The following is a 7,578-nucleotide window of genomic DNA, read 5'->3' as shown; positions in this document are numbered from 1 at the left end:
TTTAAATGAAAAGGTTTAATAAAATTTCAGTTAGCGAAATCAAACCTCACTGCTAAAGGTTACTGTGATAAACACATCTGTTCATATATAATGTGCTGTCGGTTCCTTAACAGCGTATATAAACCCAGTAGGTAGGCATTGGATGTAGTTAGGAAGCTGTTAACACCAGGAGGTAAATTAATCTATATATATATAGAGGTAATCTCTCTGTGACAGTTATCAGTGCTCTGCAGCGTTTACCCGACCCACCAATCACAGTTAGCTTTGACTTAGTGCAGTATTGTTTAGCTATACTTAGCTACGTGTGTAATGAATCATGTAATTAATACCAACACCTACACTAACCCTAATAATACTCCAGAGATCCACTCGCTGTGGGTGTTTTAATTCCAGCCGGTGACACATCTTGTTACCAGAGAAGTGGTGCAGCTGCTGCAGCAGAGCCTTGATGCAACAAACACACCAACATCTTATCTCCCCGTCTGTGTACATTAATAATGATTCATCCATTACCAGCCACTAAACACTTGCGTCAACAAGAGACAGAGAAAACAACTCAGCCACACACACACTGACATTCACACACAAACACACACACACACACACACACACACACACACACACACAATAGCCAGGGAGTGCCCGGTCTTACAAATGAGGAAGAAACAAGGAGTCTGAAACAATAGTCCTGATCAGAAAAACACATCTGTTGTTGAGGCGCTGCAAGGCATGCTGGGTAAGCAGCTTGCTGGACAGGTTTGTGAGCCCAGAGGCCATGAAGAGTCTCTCAGAAATCCTTCTCATCGTCTCCTCCTCTTAATACCTCCTTAAGAAGACACACACACACACACACAATCATGCATGCATGCACATGCATGCATGCACACATATAAAAACACACAGTCATGCATGCACACACACACACACACACACACACACACACACACACACACACACACACACACACACACACACACACACACACACACACACACACACACACACACACCCTCCCAACCTAATATCTCTCCCCCTCTCTCTCTCACACACTGCCCTTGTGCCTCTGAGCCATGGCACACCCATTGGAGCCATTCCAGAAGAATAAAAAATCAGAACAAAGCCCTTTTAAAACTGCAACGTTAAATAAATGAATGCTTTTACAATCCTTTGCAAACATTTCACCTGAAAAGGTGGCTTCTGGGTGTATGCATGGTTACCCACACTGAGGGATGATAGTATCAGACTTGTACTCCAGTCTTCATACAGAGTGAGGTATAGAAAACAGCAGCAGCAGAACAGTGGAAAAGTGATGAGTGAGTCTGCATACAGTCAGCCTTTCCATGTAATCACTCTCTCACACACACACACACACACACACACACACACACACACACACCTTTGCTTTGGCAGCCACACCTTAACCTTTTAACATTCATCTGCTTCAAAACTTAACCCCCTCCACCCAGTGACACACACATTTACAGAAGAGCAGAAAAATGAATATGTTTTTCCAAATGTACACACACACACACACACACAAACAAAAAGGGTACTGGTTACGCTGTTCTCTATGTCTGGTTCAAGAATCGTACTGGCATGGAACAACAGGAAGTGCCCTGGCACCACAGGAAGTGCCGTGGCACCACAGGAAGAGCCGAGGAACCAAGGGGGGTAAAACGGTTTCATGTCTATGGAGTTTTTTCTGGCCTATGCAAGACTAGGTACCCGGGCTCCACTAGCCGCTACCTAGCCCTACGACAGCTAGCCGCTAGATATCCCTCCTCTCCCTCTGCCCCCCCCCCCCACCGTTCTCTATTGTCAATTTTTTCCCCCGCTAATAATGCTGTAGCTAGCCCTCCATCTGCTAACCTTCCTCTAGCTAGCCCTGATTAAGCTAGCCATTGAGCTTGCCCTAAACTATATAGCTGCAAATGTCCTACAGAGCATAGCCTCTCTGTTCAAGCTAGCTATGCACCTGCTCCCGCTAGCATCAAATCTACAATAATAATAACAATATATAGGTGCTAAGATAAGTTAAGAGGTATTTAAGATAAGACAGCATAGGTATTTTTATTTATCACCAAGTGGAATCAGCTCTGCACCGGCAGGCGATGTCAGCTGGGATTCCTCCCTCAGTGACACCCGAGGGCCGAGGGCCAACATCGTCCCCCATCTCCTATAAATCACCCCGGCGTACCAGCCCTGCGCGGGCCCCACTGAGCCCATTCTGCATCACGCCCTCCTGTGATCTGAGTGTTGAGAAAATATTTACCGAGCATGTAAAGTCCCACCGCGGCGCAGTGGGCGAAAGGAAACCGTAGCTAACAGCTGACGCCCAGCGCAGACACTGGCTGTCAAATGTATCTTCTCCACTACCACCTCCTCCACCACCACTACCACCACCATGACATGCCAGCCATGTGAAGGAGCCGGGAGGTGGCTGGGGTCCTTGGTGCCTGGATGGTAGGGGTCCTGTGTGTGGCTGGGTAGAGGGAAGAGAGGTTAGCGAGTGCAGAAGCCAGGGTGATCAGTTAGTATCACCTTCTCACATTCTCCATTCCTCTCTCTCTCTGAGTCTCACTATCTCTGTTCCTCTATCTACCCCTATCTATCTCTGTGTCTCTGTTTCTCTCTCTCTCTCTCTCTCTCTCGCACATGCAATACAAAATGAAAGAAATTAAATCAATCATAATAACAAATCAAAAGTTGTTTCTCCTTCCGTCTTTCTCAGCCACTCCAAATAAATACACAGGGGTTCAAAGGTTATGCAAGTCGGTAAAAATACCAAAAAAAGAACAAAACAATATACTTGACAAAGACTGTATAGAATTACAGAAAAGTAAAACATTGCAATTACAGTTGTCAATTATAGAGACAAGTGTGACATTCTCTCCCTCCCCCCCCACCCATCACTCCTCCGTCTCCCCTGGTCCCGCAGGTCGTGCTAGGGGACAGTAACAAGGAGAGGGCCCTCAGACTGACATCTTAACCTCATAAACTGCTCCACTTGAGGCAGAGCGAGGGCCCCTGGGCGAGAGGGCCCTGTCGCTGGGGCCTGCCTCATTAACATTCTTAGAGGATAATTCTGCTGTTGTGACTTTCAGGTCATAAGTCCTCCAGGTCCCGATGCAACTGGGTTTATTTGTGCTAGAAACAAGAGATATATCTAGAAATATAGAGATATATTATCTATATTGATATATAATATACATAATATACGTTATATATATATATATATATATATATGGTTAAAGATAAATATATAGGGAGATCTTAGATATCTAGCTATCTATCTATATCTATATAGATATATATATATACATACATACTTGCTACAAAATGTATGCATGCCATGATTATTCTTATTAAGCTTGTTTGATTGTATGATATATTGTATTTTATTATTATTATTTATAATTAATAATACTGATATTCATCAATCAGTGATCACAGTTATTGGCTGTGCTTCAATGTAAAAGACCATCATTGTTTTTAAGTATGTTTAAATATGTAAAATACTTTCGTTAATTTGAAGGAAATAATAAATACAACAATACCTTATCCTTTCAGATTTTGTTTAAGAACTGCAAAAGGTATTAAACATTTTGAGAGACACAAGTGATAACAATAAAATAACGATCTACCACAACTGATTCTGAGTGTGTTGATGAATTATATATGGGTGTATATCATAAGTAAACAGCATTAAAGTCCACCTCAACGGCAAAGAGTAAACGAAAACGCTGTAGTAGGCCTCAGCAGTAGGGCTGCAGATTCACATCGCCCCCTACTGGCAACCATCTGAAAGAGAAATCCCTCAAGAAGAAATATCTTTGGCCTTAATTCAATTTTACCGCCTGTGTACAAAAAGGCCCAATTGCGCAAGTGTTAACAAATTATTATGAGGTGATATTTGGAAATCGACACCATAGCTGGCGGTTTCTCGGGTATGAGATGTTGGGTAATACCTGGAAGCTGTCATTAGCATCAATAGCCGTCACGCTGTACGGTACGTGATTCACAGAGATGTGGGTTGCTTTATTGCTGATGATCTCTGTGTGGGTTTGTGACTCATACATATACTGTTGTGTGTGTTGCTTGCGCGTGTGTGCGTGTCTATGTGTGTGTGTTCAGGTGTTTTTGTATATGTAAGTTTCAGTGTGTATTATTTCAAGTTGAGGACCTTAACAACTTCCAGGGCCTTTGAACAGCGGTCCAACAACCGCAAAGAAAAAAGACTGAGGTTCAAGTTCAAGTTCTGCCTTCAACAGAAGAGAGCCTGATTCCAACTGTCCGACTAAATTTGACTAAAATCTGTAAGCATCAAAGCTTATATAGGTAGCCTTTAAAAGGCATCGGGATTTCAAAATTAAAACAATAATTAAAATACAAATTTAAGTTTTAATAAGCCAAGAACAGTGTTATTTAAAATGAGTTAACTTTTAATAATAATAAAGAAATTAAACTGTAAAAATAATAATTTTCTCATCCCAAAGCGGCTAAATTTGCTTGATAAATCTCAACGGTGAGCAAGAGCTGCCGAGTGTTTCAACATCATCATTAAAATATCAAAGCAAGAATTCCGTTCCTTCCATAAGGTTGAATTCTCCGGCCCTACTTTGGTTACGCAACAACAACACATTTTGTGTATGTTCCTCATTGTATTCCATAGCGGACCATCAGGGTGTGTTCGGTGTTCCGACATTCCGGCCGGTCGGGAGGGGTCAGTGCCAGCTCCCCATTCCCGGGCGGGTTCAGCACGCGGCCCCAGACACAACATGGACAGCTGGCTGAGAAACGCACAAGGATAAATACAAACAGTGTTTCTATGGCCGTTATGTGAGAGAGGTCAAGATGTCCAGTAGCTGCACCCGCGTGCGTGGCTGTGTGTGTGTATTAATCAATTGCGCATAGGACTAGTGTGGGTGCAAAAAGGTCCACAAACACATACACTGTACATGCACACACACACACTCAGTACATGCACACGCACTGTAAATGCACACACACCCTGCACACACCATACATGCACACAGACTGTACATGCATGCAAACACACACACACACACACACACACACACACACACACACACACACACACACACACACACACTTTACTTCCACAAACACACACACTTGACTTCCACAAACACACACACACACACACACACACACTTTATCCCACGTTAACTCCTTCACACAACCTCATGAGCGACAAAAAAAAATCATGCAAGGGAGGCGAGAAAAAAAACGCAGCGTCAAAGATTTTTTAACGGTCGCTTCTGGACCTCAGAGACCGCTAGCAACCGGCATACCGTCGGCAGGTGGGGCTTGTTTACCAGACAAACAAGGATGGGACATCCCCGAGGTTGCTTCTATAACAACATAAACTAAATGTTTTCGTAGGATAAGGAAGCCTGATCTCTGAAAAGTAGCATGGAAACCGAAACCGGCGGGCACGTCCATGCCGGGAATGCTGCGGTATTCTGGAGGGTCGAGAGGACGAATGCCACGCCGTGGATTTTTAAAGAGACTCGCAGAATTTGTCTAATGTTACTCCCTCCAAGCACGCCAGGCAGGCGGGGTTACGGCCCGGGCCATCCGGGGTAGCAGGCCTTCACCGAGGGGGATATTTTTTTTTAAGCCTCTCTGTTTTCCCAATCAAATTCCCCCTCGGGGCACCGGGGAATGTAGCCAGATGTCGTCGGACGGGATGGGTAAGGTCACATAGCGTCTTCTTAAGTTCTTAAAACTTAATACCTTTGGCTGATTTTATGATCAATTCATGATTAAATATACATCCCATACAGCCTAAATGCACAATAATTATTCACGCTCATCATGCTAGCGTTTAGGGTGGCAATGTGGCATAGACGGTAGACATGGATTTTGAACAACACACATGGGTTATTAGTTTAAAAATAATCCAAACATTTAACCAATATCAAATATTTTGTGGGTAGAAATACATTAACCTTTACGACCGTGGGTCACCTTAACCAAAAACAATGACCATTTGGATCAGTGTCCCTGTGGGCTGTGTACTTATCCCGCTAGCATTACGGCTAGCATTACAACCACTCGGATCTCCACCGGCCAGGGGAGTTTTTTCACCGAACGGGATTTCACAGTTAAAACAATATTATTGTGGCGACCGTGGGCGTGGTAGCCGTGTTCAAGGTGCCGCAAGGGATCCTGGGACAATCACTAGCCGTTTCTCAATACCAAGTATGCGGACTACGTACTCGGCAAGTCCGGACTTTCAAGTACAGACTTCCGAGAACGCGAGTACGCACCTGCAATTGGAACAGCAGCGGACTCGATGATGCATTCTGAGATCTTTAACGGTCCCAAGTCCACACGAGTCACCTCCGATGCATCCTCGGTAGAACGGCCTCATCGAGAACGCATCGAGAACACTTCCGGGTTTTACGACAGTACTCACATACTCGCGTACTTGGAATTGGAACAGTGCTTGGGCTACCACTAATGACGTTTATCGAGAACGCAAGTACACGAGAACACACGAGAATGCGAATTGAGAAACGGCTACTGTTTGGGACAATCGCAAGTTGGACCTCTGGCGCCCTCATAGGTCCTTTGCAGCAGAGACATTGTGTGGGGTTTGTGTGTGTGTGTTAGTGTTATTACTTTAGTGTTATTTGGGGGGGTTGGTCGCGGACGGGAATGTTGCGGGGGGGGGGGGGGGCACCGTCACGACGGAGGGGCCGCGTGATCCCAACGAGCATGCCGCTCCGTGATCGACCGGCCCAAATGGCCCACGAGCGGCGAAACGGCCCACGAGAGGCCGCGGCCCTTCTGGCATCTGCCCAAATGCCAGACCGCCCAGTCCGTCACTGGCTGTCAGGGAGGATCTAGCCCTCCATGCGTTCTTGCGGGGACTTGCGCCAGAGCGTCTGTGGCAGCAAGTCCTCCTCACCAGGCCCCAGACCCTCGGTGCGGCTCTGGACGAGGCAGAACGGGCTGAGGTGGACCTCTTCCCCCGACCCAGCCAGGAGCCGTCCTCAGAGGAGGATTGCCAGTCTGGGCCGGTTGAACACTGCTGCCGTCGTTGTGGTGCCTGGGTGGACGCGGCTGGGGCAGCCCTCACCCTTGCAAAGAACGTGGCGGTCCAGTCCAGGCAGCCGAAGGACCGGGTCCGGACGGCCATCCTTCCCGCCATCAAGACTAGTGGTGGATTTCATGATTTGTTTGAATGAATCAGTTTGCGTTGGTCAGTTCGCCAAGAAGAGTCGTTCATTCGTTCATTCGTTTGTTCGTATTTCCGGTAGCGGTGAATCATGATTCTCAGTCACTGAGTCGGTCAGACTCGGCTCCTCCCTCATTCTCGTTCAAACGAATCACGATCGACGGCGAATCAGGTCGGTTCGTTCGTTTTAAAGAGTCGTTCGTTCGAACTGATTCGTTCGTGAACGAGCCACCACTAATCAAGACGGCTAAGGCTGCCCATGCGCTGTGGCTGCACAACAGGGCTGACCTCGAGCCGCAACAGTGTCGGCAGCTGGGGCTGGTCGAGGATTGCGGGGGAACGGGGCAGCGTGCCATCCATCCTCGTCC

This window comes from Micromesistius poutassou (assembly GCF_964030765.1).
Source record: "Micromesistius poutassou genome assembly, chromosome: 9".
Taxonomy (NCBI): domain Eukaryota; kingdom Metazoa; phylum Chordata; class Actinopteri; order Gadiformes; family Gadidae; genus Micromesistius; species Micromesistius poutassou.
This window is presented reverse-complemented; position numbering follows the sequence as displayed.